Here is a 5647-nt window from a genome sequence, read left to right as displayed (position 1 = left end):
CTTAAGGAAAAGGCACGGAAATGAATGAAAGCTTTAAACCCACCAACTCCCAACGCCTACAGTCATGTGAGCCACTGAAGAGAGCAGGCCTATGCTAATAACCACATTTGACAGTGGAGGATAAAAACCAGCATGATATGTTTAGATTAGATTTGGTTTTTGGAAGAAATTCTGTACTCAGAGGGCAGTGATGCGCTGGCACTACTGCTGGATGGGCCCTGGACCACCCGAACTGGTGGCACAGTCGAAGTACCTGCAGCCGTCCTGTGAGCGGCACTGCCCGGGGCCAAGAGCCGCCCCCAGCCCGCAGCGCAGTGCCCGGGCTCCAGCAGAGGGCCGCGCGGGGCCGCAGCGCAGAGCCGCCCGTCCGCCCGCACCGCGGGGTCAGGCGGGGCTACGACGGCTGCTGGAGCTCAGCCGGCTCGGGTGGCATTGCTCAAGGGTTGGATTCACCCCGCTGTGTGCTAGCTACCTGCTGCCTACACCGAGCAATTATAAATGGGGCAATATTGCTGCTGGGAGGGGCAGAGGGTCTGGCAGCGTGGGCCCAGCTCCGAAGTGCTGCTTCCACTAGTCACTGGGAAGGGGAAATAATCCGAAACCACGTGCAAGGAATCCTGTACGCTCCACAGATGAGTTCCCCAGCTAAGAACGGGCAGTGATACTGCAGTGATGATATACTGTGATTTCTGCTTCCTGAGTCACACCAAAAAAAAGCAAACCAACACAAATAAGTACCTAGATACTAATTGCTTTACTATTCCAGCCTAGTAAGTGGTTGGCCAGATAGTGCTATTGAGAAACTGAGAAACCATAAGGCAAACAGATGAGGGTCACGTGGCAGAAATATGCACATTTGCATTTGCAAAATAACTATGCAAAAATAATCTGGTAATGGATTGAGAGTAAGGATCAAGAGATATCAGATGTTCCCTTCTGAAGGGAACTTGATTTAAATATCACAATGAGTGTTTACCTGCCGCTCCCACGGCACTTTACCAGCTCCCTCCCACCTCCCACCCTGGTGGATCCCTCTCTGTTTCTGCAGCCGCTTCCACTGCCTGCTTAGATGTGAAAGGGAACCACTGCTGGACTGCGGACAGAAAAGAGAAGGAAAACGTAGCTGTTGACAGCAGAATTTGGGGGCAATTGCATCAGTCCTAGCTTTTGCTGTGCTTGCCCATAGAGAAGCCTTTGGCAGGAAGGAATGCTGTTAGCCAAGAAGCTTTAGAGGTGGATTAGGCAGGCTTCTGTTGTTTCAGAATCCCAGCAAAGTCCTTTTCCTCCATCTTTCTTAAAGAGAAAGAGGTTATTAAGAACCACTTCAGCAGATTGAGGAAGTGCAGGATTAGTGTCATCCATTACGTCCTTTGGGTTTTTTCTTTAATGTGGTAGTGGGAACAGGTGCAGCACTGAGTTGAAAGCAAACCAGATGGGAACTTGTACTGATCAGAAGGAGCACTTAGGGCCACAGAGGGAGAGATGTAATCTGCTCAGCCCTCCTGGGAATGTGCTGATAAACCTGGTTTGAAAGAAAGAATGACACTTCTGGGTAAAAGCAAATATCAAACTGGAAAGATGTGCCCTCAGATGCTAGGAGTTTGGGGCCACTAATGTTTAGAAAATTTGTGCTCCATTTGGCCTCAATCCCTTTATTTAATCCACCTCATTAATCCTTTTTAATTATCCACCTCGTTGTATAAATCCTCTGCTTACCGCTCAGCTTCTATGCTCCTTTGTAATTAATAAACTGCAGCAAATTAAGAGCATCATGATCCACTGCATACTGTAAATGGGAAAAACAAGAAATGCATAGTTAATATTTCAAAGTCATCTCTACAGATACTTTTTCAGAATGAACTACACTGAATCTGTGCTATTTATAACACATTGAAATAGTACGGTAGCAATCACGTGCAGTTAGTGAATGGCATTGTGCCCTGGGCCGGATGGGATGGGAAGAATGAAGTGAGATGCATAACTCCATGGAGAATTCATGCTGGAAAGGGTAGACGATCTTAGTGAAAAGGAAATACCAGACATTTTTCATTATAATGAAGTAGGTCTGGTTGTATGCAAATGTGGGACTTATTAACTGGTTTTGTAATGAGATATAATTAGGCAATGATAGGGAAAATCATGAATTATCTTAAATAATGAACATTAAACTACACTCTGTAAATCACATGCTGCAGTGCAATACCCTTGTCTTTCTGGCTGTTTTATCCCCACTTCTAGAGGAGCTCTCTCTCCATTTCTGCCCATTCCTCTCACCTCAGGACAGATAACAGATCTGTTTGCAAAGGTGGGTGGGAGGGCAGGGGACAGGAAAGATTTTATGTGCCATGGATGCTTCGCACCCTGTAGTAATGAAGGCATTCCTGAAGGCATAAGGATTGCAAATCAGGAATAGGAAAGGTTTGTAACCATCCATTTTTGTACGCTCAGCAGTGGCTCACAGATCCCTAAAGCTGCTGTCACTATTTGCTATTTTCCCATCGCTTAGGCAGCAGTCTCCCAGCTTCTTTTTCCTTATTTTTCTTTCTATCTCCTCCCACCTCTGAGACAGAAAACCACTAGGTAAGGGTTCCCAAAATAGGCAGAAGCATCCTCCCCTGCATACTCACTTGCTGTTGGAAGCTGAGTCTGCAGCATGGGAGGAGGGCAAGGTAGAGAGTGTCCACATCAGCGCCCACAGCCAGAGCAGCCGCAGCCTGGGCTGCTGGGAGCCACTGGACTTCAACAGGGACCCCCTGAATAGGAAAAAAGAAGAAAAAAGAAGTGATAAAAGGTGGCTGAGTGAGAGCAATTTGGATCCTAGATTCCCAGCAGCCGGGATGTGACACTCCTGCTGCGTCTCCTCTCTGTCACTTGGCTGAAGTCTCCTCTGTGTTGGTTCATCTCCCAGCCCTGCTGCACTGCCTTCTCCCAGCTCCATGTCCTGCTCTAGTCCTGCTGCTCTGCAGCTGTTTTCCCTTCCCAGATCCCATTGCTCTCCTGGGAGATGTGCTTTATTGTTTTGAGAGTTTCTTCTCTCTCTAGGACTTCTCAAACTGATCACAGGGACAGCAACAGACTTCCACTATTTAGCAGAGAAAGGTCAGTAATTTGCAGTGTGTTCTTCAGTAAGGCTTAATTCCAAAGTTCTTCTGCAATTTCTTGTCAGAGGGAATTAACCTATGTGGCTAGAGTACAGATGTGAAAATTTATCAGCTGTTTAAAACTGTGGAAATTCAAGCTCAGTGCAACAGCAGCAATTCCTTTCTCCATACCAAGAGTTCTTTATTTCAGTTTACCAACAATGATACCAATTTGTGCTCTGGAAACCTCCCTCACCTAGTGTTTGAGTTAGCTGTGCACGTGCAAACAAACAAGTTTTCCTTGGCCTTGCATTTTGCAGGTGAGGGTTCAGACCTGCAATCACTCACACAGGACAAGCTTACTTTGCTCTTGCTATAGGCACAAGATAGGACAGTGGCAGATTCTGATCATGGAAAATATACATGAAGTATAAATGCGCCAAATATGTTATTCTTCATACAGCGAAACTAATTTCAGTGCAAAACTTATGTTCAGATTTGCCCCTGTGCAGAAAAATGCAAAATCTACCCCCAGTCTTTCAAATACAAGAACTTAAAAAAGGCATTCCGATAAATTTTCTTAAAGTGTGTTGGGATTCATTCTTCCAGTTTGTCCAGTGTTCAGGGTTTTTTTCCACATTATTTCAGATAAGTTTCATTGCTGATTTTTAAAGCATAAAGAGATCAAATCTGAAAAGACTCAACCTGAAGCTAAAGAGAGCAGAATATTAGAAACTGCTGGTGAAAGAATGGCTCAAGTAAAACATGAGATACAACCGTGGTTGTCATCACTATTTCCTTTACCACACCTGTCTTTTCTAACCTCAAACTATAGCTGAGGCTGTAAAATATAAACATCACTTCCACTTTGCTTATCTATTAAGGAATTATACTTATAAAGTATAATTGCCCCTAATTAGTTACTCAAGAAGGAGAAAATGAGGCAAGGATTCCTGTTTATCCAGTCTGAACATGATAGCGGGGTAGATGGCTAAGGGCAAGTTAATCTCTGCAATATTAGATCAAAGAACTATGCTTACTCAATTACTACAAAAGATCATATTCACTACAGTACGAAGCTACCCATCAAGACATTATTTTCAAGAAACTGACACGCATTTGAAGAGGGATAAAAAATCACAGGGAAGAAAATGTTTGTGTGACTCTGTATGTTCCACCAGAGAAACTGCAAGCATGAGCTACGTTAGAAAAAGTGAGATGAGTCTAGAGCCTCTCTTTCCTTAAGATCTACTCTTTTAAATAAATACAGACAAATTCTGCCCTCACTCATGGTCAGTGGGGCTCCACGATGGATGTCAGAACAGAGTCAGATTTACTGGAGATTTATGGCAAAGGATTACCATAAAAGAGATTCCTTCTGATTAATGTTTGCCACTCTGAGTGGGCTGAGTTGGATGAGGCTGAAGATGTATCTCCAAAAGCACTGTAAATCTTCCAGCCACCACAGTGTTGGCTAACACGCAGACTTCCTCTCTACTTGTAAATTTAACTTCTTTACTCACTCAGAAAGGCAGTGGATAACAGGAGAGCTAAGTAGGACCTCCTCCCAAGCATGTTGCATAAATTAGAGTGCAAAAGATGAAATCAGCTTTTTTTTTTCTATCTGAAATGCATAATTTCATTGGGGATGACTGAAATAATTCAGAATATTTTACAGGGCTGGTGATATTTTAGACAAAATGATATACTGTGAAAGGACTTCAAATATGAATCAAATGAAAGCCTATTATAGAAACAAATCTACATTTGGTGTTTTGGGAAAACTTTTTCTTTGAGTCTTCATGCCAGCACTGATTAACACTACCTTCCATTATTTACCTCATTACACAATGCCATCATCAGAGTTTTAAGAGTCTTCTCAAAGGTTATTTCGAGACAAAGTCTGCAGAACATTCTACACATGCTAGAAGAAACTGTGGTATATGCTGATCGTGCCCTTCTAAATATAAACCCTCTGGTTTAGAGCAATGCACTGAGGCTTCTTCACACACTACAGTATGTGGACTCCTCTCTGTGACCTCCAAATGCCCTGACTTTCCTGTCCCTACCACATAATAGCCAAGTAATACTAACCTTGAGGGACTACACAGAAATAAGAGACTATTTTAAGGTCATAAGTGCTTGAAATTATAAGGTTCCCAGTACACTACTCCAGCTGGCTTGGAAACAGAACAACTAACTCTACGTAAGATGCATACAACCGTTTTTGTGAAAGCTCAGTTTGTCCTTGGAGATCATTCTCTCCTGTGAGACAGCAGCCCTGGGAAAAACAAAAAACAACAACAACAAAAAACAGATTGCTGGTGATTAATTTCATTACTTCATCCTACAGCTATGTTGGAGTCACTTGGAAATGGCATGAATAGTGATCTCTAGAAGCTCTAAGATCACCATGGCACTTTCTGTCTGGACAAGGAGACCCAAATCCTATGTGTGTGACATTACCTGAGCACCTGGCCCAAGCTTGTGCCCACACAGAGGTGGAGAAAAGGAACTTGCAATTTATCTGTAGTACTGCTTGTATTTATATGTAACAGCGATCACAG

At 43.5% G+C, this 5647-nt stretch overlaps 1 long non-coding RNA gene across 1 annotated transcript; it reads right to left on the bottom strand.

The window, feature by feature from the left end:
* Positions 1–402: 402 nt before the first annotated feature.
* LOC136056350 (uncharacterized) lies at positions 403–5375 on the bottom strand. Its single transcript, XR_010622932.1, has 4 exons — positions 5175–5375; positions 2628–2753; positions 1717–1786; positions 403–696 (listed from the first exon to the last, which is right to left on the bottom strand). It is a non-coding gene; the product is annotated as an uncharacterized LOC136056350 (long non-coding RNA).
* Between the last annotated feature and the right edge of the window lie 272 nt (positions 5376–5647).

This window comes from Cyrtonyx montezumae, unplaced genomic scaffold (genome assembly GCF_038088225.1).
Source record: "Cyrtonyx montezumae isolate F1298 unplaced genomic scaffold, pur_monq_1.0 scaffold_5, whole genome shotgun sequence".
In the NCBI taxonomy this organism is placed as follows: domain Eukaryota; kingdom Metazoa; phylum Chordata; class Aves; order Galliformes; family Odontophoridae; genus Cyrtonyx; species Cyrtonyx montezumae.
Note: the sequence above shows the minus strand (reverse complement) of the source record. Positions and strands in the feature narration are given on the sequence as shown.